Raw genomic sequence first — 22,903 nt, 5'->3', positions numbered from 1 at the left:
AAAAAATTTTTAAGCACATTTATGTTTTAAAATTATCAACAATTTAAAGTTTACTAAGCCTAACGAGGTCACTATTTGTTTACATTTGAAACTCTTAGTAGAATAGTGAATTACGTCAGTTTGTGTATCAACTTCAGTGTCTTATTGCCCAGTGCGACCAAAAGTAAGCTTTCACTCTTATGCACCGAAAAATTTGTCTCCTTGCTTGCTGGCTGAATTGCTTGTTTTTGCTTAGAATAATTTTAATCGTAATTTCTTTTAAAAACTGCGTTTGGTGTTTTAGGTTTCCCGAAGATTGAAGTTTTATGTCTTTTTGGCTTGCTGTGAAGGGAGAACTGAACTGATTGAATTAGAAATGTATTTATAATGAAATTCGAGGAAAGAATTTTCAGCAAAAAATGCGTATAACTTAATAGGGTGTCCACATCAGACATTTTAATTACTTATTAAGCCATTTTAACTTCGACTATTTAAGAAGGAGAAGATTACATTTCTTATATCTAATACGTTAGTCGTGGATACAGTTATTCTGTAACCTAAAAATACTACTTTAATATGACATTAGAAATCGCCGAATATAGTAATTTCATCTCAAAAAGTTCACAGACGGGAATGAGCTCTGAACACTCTTCCTTTTTGAAAGAAAGAGACTAAAAAGTGCTACCTCATATAAGTAGAGCCTCTGGGAATTACGAATGTTCTGAGCTAGAGTTCCGTACGGACTGAAACTTAAAAAACAAACAAACAAACAAACAAACAAAAAAAAAAAAAAAAAAAAAAAAAAAAGACATTTGACCAGCTGCGATTATGACTTCACCAATGAATCGGCGGTAGGAAATTCGTAATGAGTTTTACCGAGAGAAGAAGTAAATAAATGATCTTCAATTACTTAATCTCCCCCCACCCCCCGCCAAAAAAAGGATGAAAGAAATATGAGAAAAGAAGGCATGAAAAGGGAGGGAGAAAGAAGTAATAAAGAAAAGTAGCTACTAAAAAAATAAGAGAGTGTAAAAATGTGAAAAGTCATATTCCCTATGTAATAACAAATAACACATTGTCCCTTTATGTAATTAAAATTGCTTTTCCAACTGAAAATGAAACCAACTTTTCTGGCACATTTCATATAATTCAAGAAATCATTCAGTAGGATCATAATTGTAACTCATAACTGTAACGGTATTCATAAATCTTTAACGAAAGTTACGCACATCTTTACCATTATCACACAAACAAATTTAGGATAATGCAAAGATTATATTAATTTTATGCACAAATTAGATAATTTAAGAACAGAGCAGGGAAAAAATGTTTTGATATTTAAAATCGTTCTCTGAAAAAAAAGGGGGGGGGGTTGATGACTCTGTTATTTAATTCAAGAAATTTAGATCTTTAAACGACTTTAGGACTTTATTCAAGACATTTTATGTTAATGTAAAGTGGTCACTAACTTTTTTTTACCTTTAATGCATACAGTTATAAGGTATTTCTTCCGCTTTCCTAGCGTACCTTCGTGGTGTAGTGGTTTTGCACGCTAGGCCGATATTGCAGAGGTCCGTGGTTCAATTCCCGGCGAAGGCGGTTGCTCATTTTTCATCTCTCCGCCTTAAAAAAATCCTAATGTCTCTACAGTGGCCTCCGAACTAAAAGGGTTGTTGGATAATGATTCTCTGAACCCAGATTTGGCGATTGGGTCCCCTAAAAACCCCAGTCACCCTAAAAGGAGGAGTATATAAGGTATTTCTCCCGCTTTCCTAGCGTGCCTTCGTGGTGCTCTGAACGCTGGGCCGGTGTTCCAGAAGTCCGTAGTTCGGTTGCTCAATTCGGCGAAGGCGGTTGCTCAATTTCATCTCTCTGGCTTTTCCAATTAACAAAATGTCTCTACACAGTAAAGAAGAAAAATTGAAAGTTTTCATATTTCATGTTACACCCAAGGGGCCGCTATTTTCGTGTACACACACATACATGTTTCACACCACTGGGCTAACTCCCCTTTGGGCTAAAAATATTTAGAAAACAGTATATCTTTAAAATTTCTGATAAACAGTCTAGCACTCTGGAAATAAAAATGCTTTATTCCGTCCAGTGTTGCCACTGGTCGCTTTGAAATCGTTCAATTTCTTAATCAAAAATTCGTTAAAGTTTTACAAAATATGAAACAGTTAATAAAACAGATTTGAAATTCAAAATTCGAGCTTCCAGGTGCCCATATTCGGGTAGAGGAGAATGCTAATCAAAATTTGATGGCGTTAGGTACTCTTCCTTTTTTCACAGTGCGGGAAACGTACACATATTCATGCAGATTCTTCATTATTTAGTTTCTTTAAATATAATATAGGACGATAATATTTGGTGGCAACAATCTAAAAAATGATGCAGCCGTTTGCAGTGATTTCAGGCAAAATGCCGTTTCGAGACTAAAACCCTTTCGGACTGAAGTCCTTTGGGCTAATGTTTAGAGCAAGTCGTTTATTTTTATTGTTATTTTTAAATCAAAGCATATAAGAAATTTCTTTTTTTTCCCAAAAAAATCTGCTTAATAAATATTTCTGAGACAGACCTTTGAAGACACTATTTCATAAGGCTATCATATCAAGATGTAAATTAAAAGTAAAATGGATGATATCCTAATTTGAACACTGTAGAAAAATTCTGCATTACATTCTCAGTTTGTAGCTAACATTTAAATTTTGTTCTGTAAAAAACATTAATTTGTGTTTTCAAATAAAGTGGTTTTCAAATAAAGTGGTTAAAGAAAATCTGAAAGTTTTCAGATTTTATATTACGCAAAAAGGGGCTTTTTTTAACGTTTTGTGCGTTACCTTTATTCTAATATCATGTCTTTGTACTTAAGCCATAAAACTCAATTCAACAGCAATATCATAAAACATTTAAAAAGAGCACCTCCTTAGAATTTCCGATACACAGTCTCGCGCACTGGAGATAAAAACATTTTTTTCCCCGTACAGTCTTGCCATTGCTCGCTTTGAAATCGTTGAGTTTGTTCAACAAAAATTCATTAAAGTGGTACAAAATATGAAATAGATAATAATTCAAATTCAAAATTTGGTCTTCCAGATATCCATATTCGAGTACAGGACTACGTTATTTAAAATTTGATGTCTCTAGGTACCCTTGTTTTTTCACACTGCGAGAAACATACATAAATTCATGCAGATTCTTCATTATTTAATTTATTTAAATATAACGTAGGGCTGTAATATTTGGAGGCAACAATTTGAAAAGTGAAACGCCGTGTTGTAGGGAACGATGGAAAATGCCAAAACGAAATTATACCCCTTCTGGGAAAATTGCTCCTTTGGGCTAAACACTCTTAAATATTAAAGTCATAAATGTTAGATTTGATACATGCATCTAAATATAAAGATCTCTGTGTAAGGAATCCAGTTTTAAAATCAGCTAAGGTAATAATCACTTTTGATGAAATATATGTATATGAAAACAGAATGTACAAAAACGGAAGTAATCATATCTTAAAATGAAAAGAGAATATCTATTATTCTTTAGGGAAGAGAGTAATAAATATTACTTAAGATGAAAGTCATAATCATCTTCTATCGTAAGTGATTTAAGCGAATAAAGATAAATTTGCAAATTCTGTCTGTGAATATTCAGATTGAGGCCACACGTATAGTGAGAAAGAGGATAAATCCTACGATATAACTAAGATCTGAAAACACCTCAAATTAGGTCAGCTTAGAACCGGAATTTCAAAGTGGGATACATATTGTAAGTCATGTCTTATCTGAGAATAAAAGAATTAAATAAATTAAGGTAAAAAATGAAGTAGGTAATAAGGATTTAAGCATAAGGAAGGAAGGAATTACATTTTTTACTTCAGTTTTGGAGTTATGTTTACCTAGGTTTATTTATATATTCAAATTTATTCTGTGTTAAAAAAATTCTAAAAATACATTACTTTTTTTTCAAAAAGCATTAGATACAGTTTCAAATATTTTAAGATGTATTCCCAAAGCAAAATAATCTGTTATAAACACGTTATCCCATTAGTTAATTTTTACATCTACATTATTAAAAAATATTTACTGTGCATGATAGCATAAAGTAATGTCCTTGAAAACTAGAAGAATTTTGCAGAAAACATTTCTGATGTGAAAGTGTCTCACCTCCCTTCCCGCCAGAAAGAAAGAGTGAATAGCAAACAAAAATTTGTTTTTAAAACTCAAGCTACAAATTAAATAAGTGTAGAAAAAATAAAGGAAAAGACATATTTGATGAAGCATAATTCCTGTGAATTTAATTACATGAAAGTTTAAACGCGATTTCTGACGAACTATTACATCCGAATGCTGAAATTTATCCTGTCATATTTTTCCCCTTTCCCACGCAGTATAGTATATTAATACTTTTGCATTACAGTGAGGACAACTAACTAATGAGGAAATGACATCCTGATAGAGGCCTTTAAAGCATCAGCGTTATTTTAACTTTAATTTAAAATAACACTAATATTGCAGTTTTCGTTTCCACGCAGTGCAATACATTATTTCGTTTCCCCGCAATACAGTATATTGATCTTTTGTACTACAGTGAAGACAACTAAAGAAGACACGAAATTTTGATTGAAGCGTTTAAGCATCAGTATTACTTTTATTTTAATTTAAAATAGTAGTAATACTGCATTTTTCTTTTCCACGCAGTATAGTATATTAATCTTTTTGTACTACAGTGAGGACAGCTAGTGAGAAAAAGACATCCTGATAGAAGTGTTTATGCATCAGTATTATTTTAACTTTAATTTAAAATAACACTAAAACTTCAGTTTTCTTTTCCACGCAGTACAGTATATAAATTCTTTTGTACTGCAGTGAGCACAACTAATGAGGAGATAAAATTCTGATAGAAGCGTTTAAGCATCAGTATTATTTTTATTTTAATTTAAAATAGTAGTAATACTGCATTTTTCTTTTCCACGCAGTATAGTATATTAATTTTTTTTTGTACTACAGTGAGGACAGCTAGTGAGAAAAAGACATCCTGATAGAAGTGTTTATGCATCAGTATTATTTTAACTTTAATTTAAAATAACACTAAAACTTCAGTTTTCTTTTCCACGCAGTACAGTATATAAATTCTTTTGTACTGCAGTGAGCATAACTAATGAAGAGATAAAATTCTGATAGAAGCGTTTAAGCAGCAGTATTATTTTTATTTTAATTTAAAATAGTAGTAATACTGCATTTTTCTTTTCCACGCAGTATAGTATATTAATTTTTTTGTACTACAGTGAGGAAAGCTAGTGAGAAAAAGACATCCTGATAGAAGTGTTTATGCATCAGTATTATTTTAACTTTAATTTAAAATAACACTAAAACTTCAGTTTTTTTTCCACGCTGTACAGTATATAAATTCTTTTGTACTGCAGTGAGCACAACTAATGAGGAGATAAAATTCTGATAGAAGCGTTTAAGCAGCAGTATTATTTTAAAATTTAGTTACTTTAATTACTTAAGTTAATTCCTGTAAGGGGATATGCCTATTTTATATTTAAAAAAAGAGACCATTTTATTTAATGAACACTTAATATTCATTTTTACGATATTTATATTTTCATGCATTTATTACTTTATTTATTGCCACGTTCATCTGCCATTTATATTTTAGCTAACTATAAGGAAAAAGTAAGTGAAAAATATGCAAATTCAGCATTTGTTGCAGCATATTACAATTTAAAATAAATAATCAGTACGTGTGAACAGTCTGAATAAAAATTATCGAGCTTAAAAAGTTCGGAGTACACAGTTTTTAACTATTATTTGTGCTTCTTAAACTTATACTACACTTAATCCGTATTTTAAATTGAATTACATTTTGAAAAGCATAAAATGTAGAAAATGTATGGTGTTAAATTTATCAAAGTATTTCCTTATTTACAGCTAAAGAGAATTTATACAAAACCAAAGGTCCCTTTCCGTTAGAAATTATAGAAAATATTATTAAAACAAACTGTAAAGTATAATACATATCGTATACCACCAAAACTTAATTAATAAATCGAAACGTAACAAAATATTTCATGATTTAATATTTGTGATGTAATATACTTCAAAGAAGTACTGATTAAACAAAATAGAATTTTAAAGCTGAAATGGAAATTAATTAATTTATAAGAATGCCCCACAGAAACATATTATTTTTATTTTTATTTAAAATAGTAGTAATACTGCATTTTTCTTTTCCACGCAGTATAGTATATTAATTTTTTTGTACTACAGTGAGGACAGATAGTGAGAAAAAGACATCCTGATAGAAGTGTTTATGCATCAGTATTATTTTAACTTTAATTTAAAATAACACTAAAACTTAATTAACTTAATATTTTCGTTTTCATGACATTTTTTATTGTAAGACAAATTTAGTAAATTATGGGCTTCAGACTGGCCTGAAATGCATTTTATGTAACAGTCATGAAACTTTAATGAAAGGAATGAATATCATTAGTTTGGTTTGATTTAGTAGATTACCGCAAACCGCACTAGCACTATCTGCCCAAGGGAAGGGATGCCTTCGTAGAGGATTTTCTAAAGAAAACTGGGTCATATACCCGTTACATATGTGGAAAACTACGGAAAACCTCATGCAGCCAACCCGTTCGCCTGGAATAGAGCCCAGGTTGGAACTACCAGTGTTCAGCGATTTTACCGCTCGGCCGCTAGTAGGCCGAATGAATACCAAAACACCACTCAGGAAAGAATGTTTTAGATTATGCGTTTATGTAAATTGCCCTCACAGTATTAAACCACACGAATATTAGTCAAAATGCAAAATTGAAATATTCTCTACATTTAAGCTAGTTCATTTTCTTTATATATGTATATATATATATATAAATAAAAATAACTTTAAAATTTTCTAGATAGAATTTTCGCCCAAATTAACATTTATTGTAATTATTTGTTACATAGCACGCAAGTCTGAGAAAATTCAGCCAATTAGTTAAGATATATGCTATGTATTTATTTATCAGAATAATAAATTACGCTTCAAAGCCCTTGAAATTAAAATTCTAGAAATTCCACTTAAAATATATTCTTACTTAAGGCAAACTAAACCCAAATATAGACACATACAAGCAACATAAAAAGAAAGAGGAATTTCGACAAATGTTTTTCGCCTTATGTTAATTTAGTCTTGCGAAGAATATAACACAACATAAACACTTCAAACGTGAAATAATGAAATTTCAAAATCAATTTTGAAAACTGATAACTATTCATGTCCCTATACTTGATAAGGCAATATTAGATAAAATAAACTGCGTACTTTGGACCTTATCACCCGAGACAGGAATGCAATTAAAAAAAAAAAGAAAAAAAAACAAGGCACGTATCTAACAATAAATTCGATGATAAGTTTATTTCTTATCGTCAGTTTAACAAAAGGTAAATTTTTGAATCCCTCGCTATCAGTTTGCTAACTAAGAATTCTATTGTTACGATTTTTCATCATCGTTACGAAAGGCACTTGATTTCAAAATCTCATCAGTTGGTCTCATTAGAGCGAATAAATATGATGCAAACCAATTTTAGCAAAAAGAGAGGGATTGAATGAACTACATTTCCTTGGTGTATTTTTATAATTAAAATAAAGTTTTTCTCTAAATCATTAAAGGTAGTTTAATTTCCTTATTAGATTTGTCTAAAGCGTGTGCATAAAAAAAAATAATTAAAAAATCCCTTTTTATGTAAAATTTAAGATGCTGTCATCCTTAAACTGACGTACCGGAAAAAGTAGGGTTTCAGAAAAAATTTTCATATTTTAAAACGAATAAAAATCAAAAAAGAAGAAAAAATCTGAAAGCTTTCAGATTTTATACTGCGCACAAAGGTGCTTTTTTTTTTTTTTTTTTTTAAGTTTGGTGTGTTACCTTTATTTATTAAATATCATTTCTACGCAAATGAACCATAAAATTCAATTCAACAGCAACATCGCAAAATAATTTAAAAAGCGCTTGTGTTTAGAATTTCGGATATACAGTTTCGCTAGCTGGAGATAATTTTTCTTTTTAACCGTACATTGTTGCCATTCCTCGCTTTGAAATCTTTGAGTTTCTTAATCAAAAACTCATAAATGCTTTAAAAATACGAAATAGATAATAAAACAAATTCCAGATTCCAAATTTGGGCTTCCAGATGCCATATTCAGGTGGACACGTACGTTATTCAAAATTTGATGACTCTAAGTACGGTTGTTTTATTGCAATGCGAGAAACATACATACACTTATGCAACTTCTTCAATATTTAACTTTTTTAAGGGAACGGTGGACTTTAAAATAGCTAAAAATCAACCAAAATATTAAATTTGTTTTTTTACTCTCGTAATATTCCACATACGTAACTACATCATATACAAAAAAACAGAGTTCAAATATTCTAATTTTTAAAGAAGTTACAAGCATTTAAAATGCAGCGTAAACTTTTAAAGCAGCGTAAAATGCATGCATTTTATGCAGCGTAAAATTTTAAAGCAGCGTAAACTTTGGCCTTTAAGTTTTGGAAAAAATGTAAAAAAAGATGAATTTCAACAGTTATTTATTAATGTTATAATTTATATATTTGACCAAGAGAAGTGTTTGTTTCTTTAAAAAAGGATAGAAATGTCAGAATTGACAACTATTAATGAATTTAACTTTGGTTATGTAAATGCTAGGCGTAGAACGGGAGGAAGCCAACTCGTTTTTCCCTACTCCTTGCAAAAAAAGCGTGATGAACGTCGCTTGAATCAATGCAAAAAGAGAAGTTTACCTGCTTGAAAAAAAAAAAAAAATAGTAAAAAATATTGTAAAGCATTAAAAAATAATATAAATGTAACAAATGAAGGTAAAAAGTATGATGCAGGAGAATTTTAAAAGTTTCATTGGATATAATGCGTTAAATTGTTTCTACCTCTAACTTCGAACCATGGATTTGGGATATACTTATTTTTTTTCAAATTTAATATTATGAGATTAAAAATAGTTAAATGATACGAAAATTTTATCCAGTGTCTATATATTCATATTTAAAGCTAATTTGCTGTTTCTCATGACCATGTATATTAAAGGTAAGTTTGAAGAAGAACTTTAAATTCGGTTTTCTTAAAACAAATTTTTTCGTAGTTCGTATGTCTTCAAAATGTTCCATGCGTCTCATTTTTAGTTAAAAATAAATATTTGGAAGAAACTATCTTGTTATATGTGTTATATATACGCAAAACTGTGTAAGTTTAATTATACCACCTTTATTTCCAGCTATAGGGCTACCTGGAAAGAGAGATGATATAATTATTTTTAGAAGCGCAAAAACAATTCAATCTAAATTTTACCTAATGTATTTAGTTCATTCAAATATTATAACCATCTGTCCTTTACATCAAATTCAGATCTTACACGATTATTGTTTCGATGAAATTTCTGAAACAATTACGAGAGATATGCTTTTCCATATATATCATGTCATAGTATTTATTAAACTAGAGTTTTCTTTTTTAACCGGTCTGATTAGCAAAAATTATAGAATTATGTAATACAGTCCTAAAGACGTGCATAAAATGGCAAGGTAAAACATTTCTCCAGTCGAGTGTATTTTCTTTTTATATCATTTTCAATGTGCTATTGTAATTTAAATATTAAAAACCTCACAAAACTTTAATTGTATTTACAAACATTTGAAGACAAAATGCGCATTTTCCAACGTATATCATTGGTTAACCTTCACACACCCTTTGTGCGCTATCAAAATGTGTTATTTATATTCTGAAAAGATTAAAAAGCTGAGAAGCAACAAATATTCTTATCCATATTTTTTGTTCATTTGCATTAATATTTCAATATTATCAGTAGTATTGCATAATTCCAGCCCGCTACAGTGCACGTTCTCAGTTATCAGCTAAATATTTACATTGATAGAGGCGAATTTTAACCGATGTAGCTTTTATTTCAGATAATATGCAGAGACCTTTCGCAACAGGATATCATATCTACAACCAATAACAAATTTACCCACTTTGAGCGCTGTAGCTGGTGTTATTTTAATATGAATTTATAATAATTACTTGGATTTCGAATAATATTTTTTAAAAATCACTCAAAGAAGTATTAATAACTGATAAATGTATAATTGTTTCATTACCATTGACCGTCCAGAAGCATGCACACACTTCATAAAATATTTATGAGCGCAAATTATTTCGTTTTGGCATTTTGTGGCGTTTCACTTTTCAAATTGTTGCCGCCAACTATTATTGCCGTGAAAGAATACGCATGAATGTATGTTTGTTTCTCGCACTGTGAAAAAAACAACTGTTATTTTCTCAAGTATTCGATACGTATTGATAAAAACTGAAAAATAAGATCGAATATCTTTATCTTCATCTCAAAATAATGAACTGATATATTTCAAAACCAGTTATTTTACCTTTCTGTCAAGTTTATTATAGTTCAAAACACTAATTCCTCATATAATTTAAAAATAGACTCTTTTTATGGAATTTTAGAAATAAGTTACAGTCAAGTGCCAGAGAACTCAATTTTGAAATATATGTGTTAATTAGCCAAGTATTTAGATTTGAATTATCAGTTCATTTATGCACATCATATCTCCTTTCTTTTCAATTTATTTAAAAATTCCCTTTATAGAAATTAATTTATTCCTTAATTGAGGTATAACAAATTATGCTGTAATAAATTACGATTAGATAATGGCTTATTAAAGTTAAAATTAGCGAAAGTTTTAAGCGTACAACAAATTCACATATGAATAATATAAATATTTCAACTCACAGTTTCTTGTGTACATGTGTTCTAATTAAATTTGCTTCAAGTGATTTTAATAATTATTAGTCGTGAACAATACTTGCAGTCAGAAGTGATTCGCATCATCCCTTCGAATTAGCTGTAGCTTGTTTAAAGCAGAGTTCTAAATTAATATAGCACAATATTTTTAGCCTGAAAACTTATGTGTGATTATGTTGATGCGTGAGGGTAGTAAAAACAAACGCCATGTAAAAAATTTTCTAACATAACGCATAATATATTTCTTTTTTCACTTCTTAAAATTTTAACTTGGACGATTTCTTTAAGTTCCCTGATGAATATATCAAATTAAAGATAATTGTAGAAATTCCAAGATGTTTAGTGTTTTAATTCCACGTAAAAAACGCATTTATAAAATTTAATGTTCCACGTGTTCATAAAATTTAATATCTAAAAGTTTTATAATAAAATGTAAAAACATTTCCCTCGTCTTTGAAATTCTTTATCAAGACAAAAAATAGTTCTGAATTACAAAATTTATTATACTTTATAAAATAACGATGTAAATAAAAAATGCGTTGTTTAGCTGCAAAAAAAGCCGCACTATTATAACTTTTAACAGCGATTTAAAATGAGACAAACGATACTCCAAAATTGTTCTAGTAGTTGCTAGTAGATGGCAGCACCAATTTTAACCTTTCGACGAAAAGAGCGATCACCACTCCCAGAAATTTTTTGATTCTATTTCAATTGACATAAAACGCATGATTATGCCCATTTCACTCATAGATCCTTTTAGCGAACAGAGAAAAACTTAACACTGTGCTTTATATTCTGTAAAAGATAATTCAGTTGATTCCAAAAACAAGTGTTTTGATTCCTAAGAACTATAGAGCGAAATCAATGTATTACTCTTCCAATATACACATTTAAGTGCTTTTTATACCAGCATAAAACACATACATTTTTGCTTTTGTTATGGAAATAATTAGGGCCAAACTTTTGGAACTTCTAAGCTATGTGTACATTGGTTTAGTTTAATTTTATGACAAGATAATTTAATTCGTAAAATAAGGATAGGAATACATATGCTAATTTATGACACAAATGCAATCAAAAACAATAATTGATACATCTTTTGAAAGCGACCAATCTGAGTTAAGTATTTCGAGGTTTGTTAAAATTATTCTAGAAAATGCACTGACACTTATCAGTAAATTGTGCTAACTGAAAATACGCCTGCCTCGATTCTAGTTCGAGTTAATAAATTCAAATATCATACCAAAGGAATAAAATTCCATGTAAGTTACAATAACTAAAGGAAATAACTTTCTGCATAATTTCAGTTTGATAGAAAACAAGTAAAGAAATTCAGTATAAATATTTGATGTAAACAACACATGACTTCCTTCTACGGCCTATTAAAATATACACATTTTTTTGGAGGGGGGGGGGTAAACTTCATTTAAACTTATTTCCTCGAATTTCATTAGAGATATCTTTCTCCTTCAAATAATTAGAGATATCTTTCTCCTTCAAAAACGCATAAAAACTCAAAACACCTTCATTAAAAATCGACCAAATACAGTTAAAAAAATTAGTAGTTAAAATCAGAGTTTCTATTGGAAAACAAGCAATTTGGCCAACGGGCAGAAAGATAAATTTTTCGATGTGCAAAAATTTAAGATTAACTTTTGGCCCAACTTGGCAAAAAGACACTGAAGTTGGTGCACCAGCTTTCTTCACTATACTACTAAGAGTTTCAAATGTAAACAAATAGCTGCCACGTTAAGCTTATCGAAACTAACACTTTTAAATTGTTCATAATTCTACAACTATTGCATGCAGATTAACTAAAACCATAAAAACCTTAACCGGAAACATTATTATTCAATCACTTTTAGAGCAAAAAATGTCCGATTTACAAACATATAAGAATAAAAAACTGAGCTCACCGAGCCAGGTACGAGAATGGAAAAATATACATATACAAATAAAAAATTATTGCTTTTTTACTCAGCAGTTTAGCGCAAGTTTTAGGCTTATTAATTTACTCTTAATTACTTAATTTTCATTCTCTCTCTCTCTCTCTCTCTATATATATATATATATACGTTTGGTGCCGCCGGTTGCAACAAAAAAGGAAATGCACAACTAGAAGTTTTAGCAGTTAAATATACAGAATTCAACGTTCTACGTCTACTAGGTTTTGAGTTATGTGAGATACTTACATATATATGCGGGATACGTCTTTACAGGCAACACAAAAAACATGTCTTACGAATCCATTTTACAGTCCGTTTTGGAAAACAGTCATTTATTCTGTCCGTTCATACAAATGTTACCCCAAAACATCGTTCATATGGATTCGAGAGTGATCAAAATGGATATTTTCGTTGAAATATGGTACCTGGAAATTTTTTCCGATTATAATACTTCATTTACTTCTTATAAAGAGTGAAAATTAACACAAATAGGCTAAAAATGTTCGTTGACTTCATTTTTCATGGCAAATGAGAGGGTTTCGACAAAGCTGCAGTCAGCGATAACCACAGAGATTTTTTCCTCAAATATGTGAAGTGTATGGTGACAACGCAAATAAGTAACAATGAAGCATGTTACGGTGAGTTGGAGGTGACATGGTTCTAGAAATTGCGCAGCACTGATGAAGAACTGAAAACGATGGTGAATACCTAATTAACATCACCGAATTCTATAAGGAAGTTCTTTACGATAAATGTTTAAACCGGAAATGTAATATGTAGAGCAATAGAGAATTGTATATAAATTCAGAAGGGAAAGTTTTTTTTTTTTTAGAATTTTAGTCCAAAGGGGCAATAGCCTAATAGCCCAGAAGAGATATTAGTTTTGAAATGGCATTTTGGGTCGAATCACTTTTCAGAGTGTTGCCACCAAATGTTATCGCAGTGCATTATATTTATAGAAATTAAATAATGAAGATTCTACATGACTGTATCTGTGTTTCTCGCAACGATACCTAGAGCCGTCAAATTTTGAATAACGTAATGCTCCATCCGAATATGGACATCTGGAAGACCGAATTTTGAAGTTCAAAATTTTTTTATTTATTTTATATTTTATAAAAATTTTAACCAGTTTTTAATTAACAAACTCAACTATTTCAAAGGAAGACATAGCAACACTGTATATAACAAAAGATTTTTTATCTCCAGCACTCGAGACTGCATATCGGAAATTCTAGAGATATGCTGTTTTTAAAAATTTTTATTCCAAAGAGATGTTAGCACAAATGCTCTCGAAACATGTACGTGTGTGTAAATGAAATAAAACGCCCTTTTGGGCGTAATATAAAATCTGAAATCTTTCAGTTTTTCTTGGGAGAAGGGCTTTTGTTTCATTTGCTTTTAATTGAAAAACGGACCTTACTCAAAAAATATTCCTCGTAAATTCAAACATTAAACGAAATTGAATAGATATTTTCTGAAAGAACACAGTTTACGTATGAAACGGTACAACTTATGTTCTAAAATATCAGTATAAAAGTATCTTGAAAAACTGAAGTTTCCATTGTTTCAAACAAGTCCCATGCAACAGTAATAATATCGCTTTCGATAGATAGAGAAACTGCAGAAAATTTTTTAAGACTTTTTTTAGTCCAAAGGGGATTTGTCCCTGAAGGACTAGTCCCCTTTGGACTAAAAAAAAACTGTTTTGCGATTTTGTGTCGATTGACTACAAACGGCGAATCACTTTTCAAACTGTTGCCACCCAATGCTAGAGTCCTGCATTATATTTGAAGAAATTAAATAATGAAAAATCTGCATAAATGTATGTATATTTCTCGCATTGTGATAAAACAACGGTACATAGAGCCATCGAATTTTGAATGACGTAATCCTCCACCGAATATGGGCATGAGGAAGACCAAATTTGAAATTTGGAATTTGTTTTATGATCGATTTTTTATTTTGTAAAACTTTAACGAATTTTTGATTAACAAACTCAAGGATTTCAAAACGAGTAATGGAAACAAACAAGAGCGAGAACGTTAAAAAAAAAAAAATTATCTCCAGCGCGTGAGTCTCTGTATCGGAAATTGTAAAGGATATGCTCACTTTAAAACTATTTTCCGATATTACTGTTGAACTGAATTTCATGGTTTAAGTGCGAAGAACGTGATATTTAATAAATAACTGTAACACACAAAACGTTAAAAAAGCCCCTTTGGACATAATTTAAAATCTGAAACATTTCCGATTTTCTTTTTTTAATTTTTAAATTTTTTTCTTTTATTTTTTGATTTTTTAAATTTTTTTAACAGTTAGAGCTAATGTAAGGCTAATATATTCTTAAAACACAATGTCGATATTTCTTTATTAACATATTTTAATGAGTCTAATTTCCATCGCATATCACCGAGTAAAGAAAGATTACTAACTGATGAATAGTCAGCCAATTATGTACTCAAGTACGTCTAGTCATCATTGTTTTATAATGTTTAACTGCAAAGCTCTTTCGATCTCATCCATACTACCTTTCCCTGCTTGGAAATAAAGTTCGTAATTTTCAGATTAAACATCACAATCTAACTTTCAAAGAAGAATCTACCGTTAAAAATTTCAAAGAAATTAAAAAAATATTATAAAATTCAAATTTATAAAACATTCAAATTTATAAACAAATTGATAAAATTTAGAAAATACCAATGAGTTTGGACCAATTATAAAATACGGCGTTAGAAATAATTTCATTAATTATAGCAAAGCTTCAAATATTCAAAAAATTAGCAATTAGATACATTATAAATTAAATATATTTTAGTTATGCACATTTTAATTTATATCAATTAGATACATGATTTAAAAAATAAAATAAGAATTCAAATTATTAAGAAATACCCTTATTGGTTTTAAATACCTCAGTTCAATCAGAGACAACTGATTAAATCTGAAAGATAAATTAAACACCTCATATTTCGCCAAATGATAATACTATGAGAATCGGCTATGTGTGAGGGCGCATGGAAGGCAAAAACCTTTACTTAGTGTAGTGAGAATACATTAGTTTTTAAAGCCCTCAGTTTGTTAATAAAGAGTAGATTGGCTGAATCTTGAAGAAGAATTTAATATCTTATGCTTTATCAAACGAAACTGCTCTTAGAATCTTCTATGCACTCTGAAGATAAATTAAGAGACTTATGTCTCGCAGAATGCCAACTTTTATCGAGAGCTTTTTAGCTTCTCATCTATCAGTTTTGCATGTGTAGGATTTTATATTTTAAATAAAAACAATTCAATTAATTATATTTTCTTTGAGATGTAATAAATAAATGAACAAAAATAAATAAAAACATCTGAAAGCTTTCAGATTTTATATTACGCCCAAAAGGGCGTTTTCGTAACTTTTTGTGTCTTACCTTTATATATTAAATATCATGTTCTTCGTACTCAAAACACATAAAATTCAATTCAACAGTAATATCACAAAATATTTAAAAGAGCATATCTTTAGAATTTCCGATACACAGACTCACACGCTGGAGATAAAAATGTTTATTTTTCGTACAATATTGCCATTGCTCGCTTTAAAATCGTTGAGTTTGTTACTCAAAAATTCGTTTAAGTTTTACAAAATTTTAAATAGATAATAAAACAAATTCAAAATTCGAAATTCGGGCTTCCATGTGCCCGTGTTCGGTTGGAGGGGTACTTTATAAAAATCTGGATGGCTCTATGTACCTTTGCTTGTTCACAATCCGAGAAACATTCATGCATTCCTGAAGATCCTTCATTATTTAGTTTCTTTAAATATAATACACGGCGAAAATATTTGGTGGCAACAGTTTGAAAAGTGAATCTACGCAAAATGCAGTTTTGAAATTAATAGCCCTTCTGGGCTAACGCCCTCTGGCTTAAAAATTTAAAATGCCAAGAAAATTTCTGGTACACCGTACGGTTTTTATTCATATTATTTGTACAGTACCTATACACAGTATTAACAGCAAATGAAGCATTAAAAAACATTGAAGTAACGTATTATACAGAATGAAACAGAATATTATAGTCAATCAATACATAGCATTAACTATTATGTCAAAAAACAGTGCATATCTGCTAAAATAAAACGGTGCTTAGATAAATTGGCATCGGCTATTAATACTCTGCTAGAATGGCAATTAAAAAATTCTGGAAAAGATAAAAATTTCAAAGAAGAGTTGCTCAAGAAATAACTTTGTTGTTACTTACCTCACTAAACCTTTCTCAGCAGCACACGAATAAGGATGTTACCAAAACTGGAAAACAGAAGAGTTCTTTCAAGGTTGAGGTTCTCAATGAGCATATACTTACACCACGTGACAAGTGGAAAAGGGAAGTGCACCAATGTTCATTGGCTTGAGCTTTGCCAACAAACCAGAGGTGTGGTTCCGTAAAAACAAACACCTCTTCATACGGAAACGACACTTTTCGAAAGCTAAAGTCTAACGGGAAGATGAAGGAAAATTCCATCGAAAACAGAACACCCGCCTGCTGATTTTTGTTTCGACGGATGTTTCTTTAACCCTCTTTCGACCTACTTTAGTTTCTCTGCAACCCATTTTCAGATTTCGTGGGTGGGAGATATATGCTATTAAGTTTTCAGATTTAAATGAGCATCGGATAAAATTTCATTAACATTATAAATAACAAAAAAGCAGTTTTGACCACGAGCTTTAAGAAGTCAACGACCACATTCTAACGCTTATTACGCTTTACTTTTAAATTCTTTTTGCGGTAATATAAATTGTAACTGTACAGGAAAAATCACCGCAATTAGTATTTTTACTACTGCGCCCAGAATTTATAAAAAAAACTGGAAATTCTATTGTGTCAACGATAATTTAATTCATTTGGGAAAAGGATTTGGCAGTTGCACTTGTAGAGCAATTAGGTTTATTTCGAAGCAGGAAACACGACAAATTTGCTTTCCCTTTGCTGGGATTCGAAATCCAGATCTTCCGATTACCAGCCAGACCAGTTTCCAATTACACCGCGAAGGCACGTGGTAAGGAGGGAGAAAATATGTTACATTCTTCCCTACTTAAAGGACGACAACTCCGGATGGCGACGAATTGTAAGCTGCCACGATATTACTTCAAGCGCCACTGTCGAGTCACTATGATTTTTTTAGTCAGGAAATACGAAGAATCAGTAGTGTGTTCGTCAAGATTCCAGTTTCGGGCCACCCGAATGTCTTTTTAGTTACATCACGAAGGCATGTGTAAAGGAGGAACTAAATACCGTAATTTATCTGAAAGTAATAGTGAAACTAAAAAAAAAAAAAAAATATTGTGCGTTAATTAGAATTTTAAAACTATAACACTGTACTAATTCGAATTCTACCAATGTCCAAGTATTAAGACCGCTGGTCACTGGTAGTTTTCACCAGGGATCCCGATAAACAAACTAGAAGTACAGCTGTTTTCGAGGTTTTCCGGATTTGTAACATAATTATACGCGGATTTCTCTTAAAAAAACCATCCATGAAGGTATCCCTTTCTTCATACAGAGAGTGCTTGTTTTCTTTGCCGTATTCAAATAAATAAAACTATATAGTATATAAATATGTAAGACAAAAATATGTAAATCAGTTTATAATTTAATTTAGTAGTAGGCTCTTAATTCCTCATTTTTAATTTTGGTATTTCCTCTCTTTGTTCTAAAAACAGTAAAAACTTTTCTGTATTGGATTATTTCTAGATCAGTCTATGTCACGTGGCTTGCGTAATGCTGATAATATAGCTAACTCGCAACTTGAACTCAAAATTTTGAGAACTGAAACATTTCTAACCCAAACTAAAACCTTCTCTTGGTGAATTTTCATATTGGATAACTGCGCACTTTAGCTTCTGCTTCTGTTGCCGCTTGGACGCTATTTGTCTCTGCTCTCTTCCTATCGCAACAATATCAAAAATGTAAATGTTCTTGAATCGGCACGATTAGAATGTCAAGTAAATTGTGGCTGCATATGTCAATTGAAATAAAAATGAAGCTCTAGTAGCTGCCTTGACTGCCAGGTTTCGTGTTTATTATAGCTGTTTTATGTTCATTATGGGTTCAACATTTTAGCATGCTACGCAATCAGAATTCTTCCTCTTCAGTATGGATCTACGTGCTGCGAAATCAGTATTTCTGTGTTTCTATGTCTCAGTGATCCTACATCAGTACTTATAAAACTGGTTTTTATTACACACATATGTAATATTTTGGTAGGCAAGTACAGGAATGACGAAGCCTGGCATCAGAGTTCGGGCGTTATTGTGGTTGAGTGTATGACGGCATCCAATGACGACAAAGAAGAAGTTAGCTGCTTTGATTCCACATTTTTAGGTATTAATTTAGGATTCTTTTATTTGTTTTCTTATCATTTCATACACTGACTACCAATAAGTATTTGGACACCTGTGATAGAAAAGAAACTCTAACTTTATTAAAAATCAATAGTTGGTAGAGCCTCCACGAGAGGTAATTACAGCGTGGACCCTCTGGGGCATACTTTCCACAAGTCTTTGTATGACACCTAGTGGTATTTTCTTCCACTCGGCTTGGAGAAGACATAGAAGTTCCTTCACCGATTTTGCACGGGTAGTGCACCCCTGAATTCGGCGATGGAACTTGTCCCAGAGGTTCTCGATAGGGTTCAGGTCTGGACTCTGGGCAGGCCAGTCCATTCGATGAACTCCATTGGCACCTTGGTTAACGTCGAAACATGACAACTGGCATTGTCGTCCTGAAAGTAACAGGGGTCCAACCCGTAAAACTGCCACAACGTAGGAAGCATATTCTCATCCAAAATAGTGCAGTAGGCATCGAAGTTGAGCTTACCATGAATGGGGACCAAGGGTACCAGCCCATACCAGGAAAAACACCCCCAGACCATAATTCCACCTCCGCCGAACTTGACTGTTGGCACAATGCATTCTGGCAGGAGACGTTCTCCAGGTAGACGCCAGAACCAGACCCTGCCATCCGAACAGTAAAGGGTGAACCTTGATTCCTCACTCCAAAGAACCCGTTTCCACTGATCTACGGTCCAATTTCGATGTGCTTTGCACCACATTAACCGAGCAGCGCGCTTGGACTTTGTGATCAAAGGCTTATGGGCAGCAGCACGACCATGAAAACCAAGCAGATGTGCTTTCTTACGGATGGTATTCATTGAAACAATACTCCCGGATGCCTGTTGAAACTCCTCGCGGATTAGGGCCGTCGGTTGGGTTTGGTTCTTCCGAATTTCTCTGGACAGCACTCGTCGGTCTCTGTCTCCCAGTTTCGTTGGTCTGCCGACTCGGGACACATTCCGACAATCACCGCTCACCTTCCACTTCTTAATCACATAGGTCACTGTCGATTTTGGGTACTTCAGATCGCTAGATATGTCCCTTAAGAAACGGCCAATTTGTGATACCCGATAATTATACCTTTCTCGAAATCAGAGAGATCCGAACTGCGAGGCATCTTGCATGCGACTAAAGCCGATGCTGTTTCCTACACGATATATACCGGTGGAGTCCGTGACGTACCTTAGGACCGCAGATAACGTCATTTGTATAGGTGTCCAAATACTTATTGGTAGTCAGTGTATATTTCTATTTTTAGTCCAAAGGGATATTTGCCCAGAAGGATTATTAATTTCGTTTTGGTATTTTGCGTCGATTCACTACAAGAGTTGTTTCACTTTTCAAATTGTTGCCAACAAGTATTATCGCCCTGTATTATATTTAAAAAAACAAAATGATGAAGAATCTGCATAAATGTATGTTTCTCGCACTGTGGTGAAACAATGGTACCAAATGCCATTCAATTTTGAATAACGTAATCCTTGTGCGAATATGGACATCTGGAAGCCCTAATTTAAAATTTGGAATTATAGGTTTCATATTTTGTGAAAATTTAAGGAATTTGGAATTTTTGATTAACAAACTCAAGAATTTCAAAGCGGGAAATGGCAACGTTGTACAAAAAAAAAAAAAAAAAAAAAAAAAAAAAAAAAAAAAAAACATTTTTATCTTCAGCGCGCGCAACTGTGTATGGGAAATTCTAAAGATATACTCATTTGAAAATTATTTTGCGTTATTGCTGTTGAACTCAATTGTATGGTTTAAGTGCGAAGAATATGATATTTCATAAATAAAGGTAAGGAACAAAATGTTTAAAAAATCGCCCCTTTGGACGCAATTTAAAATCTGAAATATTTCAGATTTAAAAAAAGAAATTTTTTTTCAAGCAAAAAGTTTCTTCCCATTGCATATGCCATTCTTTGCCACTCCTTCAGCAATCTCCTTTGAGAAAGATGTGTTCCGTAGTTCCTTTTACCTCATTTTTTTTGACAAGAAAATTAGTCGCCAATTTATGATTTTCCCAGTTGATTTTTAAGGTTTAAATTCAAGACCACCATGAATGCGAATAGCTAATCCTCTGCCGAAATAATCGTGAAATTTCTCAATAAATTAAGATTTGCGACTCGGCAGCGTCGTGTTATCTCAAAAAGGCAGGTGAATGGATTCGTAAACAGTGCTGCAGACCTTCATATGCACAGAATTGAGTTATTCACCTGCTCCTCGTGATGAAAAGGTTAAGTGCACCCATTTTATACACGAGAGTTTAATGATCTCACCGAATGATGACGGATGGGCTCTTAACATTCTTTGAAACATATGCGGGAGTGGATACTTATTTGCATTTTATATGAAACGATAACAACAATAAGTTGCTTTTTATTTGCAAGGGTTCTTAAATCTTAAGATAAAAGTCTCCTACCTTCAACAAAAATTTTCTTTGATATTAAAAAAAAAAAAATCTAGAAGCTTTTAGATTTTATATTACGCCCAAAGGAGCTTTTTTTAACCTTTTGTGTGGTACTTTTAGTTATTAAATGTCTTTTGTACTTAAACCATAAAATTCAATTTAAGAACAATATCGCAAAGTAATTTTAAAATGAGCCTATTTTTAGAATTTCCGACACACAGTCTCGCGCGCTGGAGATAAAAATGTTTTTTCAGTAAAACGTTGACATTGCTGGCTTTGAAATCCTTGAGTTTGTTAAACAAAAATTCGTTGAAGTTTTATAAAATATGAAATCGATGATAAAACAAATTCCAAATTCCAAATTTTGGCTTTACGATGCCCATAATCGCAGGAGGATTACTTCATTCAAAACTGGATGGCTCTAGGTACCGTTGTTTTATCACAATGCGAGAAACATACATACATTTATGCAAATTCTTCATTTTTTGATTTCTTTAAATGTAGTACAGGGCGATAATATTTAGTGGCAACAATTTGTAAAGTGAACAACGCTTGTAGTGAATCAATGCAAAATACCAAAACGAAATTAATAGTCCTTCTGGGCAAATTGCCCCATTGGACTAATAATAATAATAATAGTAACAATAATAATAATAGTAATAATAATAATAATAATAATAATAATAATAGTAACAATAATAATAATAATAGCAATAATAATAATAGTAATAATAATAATAATAATAATAGGGTACTTACGTATTAACGCTACCAGGCCAAAATTCGCATAAATTGCCAAATTTGGCGACCCTACTTACGGCAACCCTACGTGTTATGCGTAATTTTGTAAAAAGAGCATGTAGAGATTCACAAAATTTTCCTGCATTTTCGTGCAAATTTTTGTAATTTATGAGAAAATAGCAGTGTACATGGATAAAGTCAAGAGTGTGCGCAATGCCATTTTTGTGCAATTCTGGGATGTTTTTTTAAGTAAAAATAAGTCGACGTGTACATGGTTATGGCGAATACGGTTTTCAATCAGTGCTAAAAGCAATAACCAAAAGATTTCCGCCGAAAAAATAATTCTGCAACTTATTCAAATTCGAAACCGGAAGGGTTTAATTGCTATTTTATATTTTAAAACAAAATAATATAAAAAACTGTATTAAAAATTATCTGTAATTAATAAATGTACATTTTCTTTCTATTCACACTTTTTTACTCAAACTTACAAATAGCGCCAACCTGGTTGCGATAATACGTAAGTGCCAATAAGGGTAATAATAATAATAATAGTAACAATAATCATAATAGTAATAATAATAATAATAATAATAGTAACAATGATAATAATAATAATAGTA

The 22,903-nt window shown here is 31.5% G+C and overlaps 1 protein-coding gene across 2 annotated transcripts in view; it reads right to left on the bottom strand.

Moving 5' to 3' along the window:
• The window catches only part of LOC118203526 (uncharacterized), a 294,354-nt gene that overhangs the window by 122,124 nt on the left and 149,327 nt on the right, over positions 1 to 22,903 (bottom strand). The window contains exon 1 of one of the 2 annotated variants that reach the window (XM_085823276.1): positions 17,001 to 17,078. The exons of the other annotated variant lie outside the window; for it this stretch is intronic. The gene's annotated coding sequence lies outside the window, so the exon portion shown is untranslated. Of the gene's footprint in view, positions 1 to 17,000; positions 17,079 to 22,903 lie in introns of those variants that run through there. 2 annotated transcript variants of the gene reach the window in all.

Source organism: Stegodyphus dumicola, chromosome 9, assembly GCF_044657685.1.
Source record: "Stegodyphus dumicola isolate Sdum_Otavi_A_Nest chromosome 9, ASM4465768v1".
Classification (NCBI taxonomy): domain Eukaryota; kingdom Metazoa; phylum Arthropoda; class Arachnida; order Araneae; family Eresidae; genus Stegodyphus; species Stegodyphus dumicola.
Note: the sequence above shows the minus strand (reverse complement) of the source record. Positions and strands in the feature narration are given on the sequence as shown.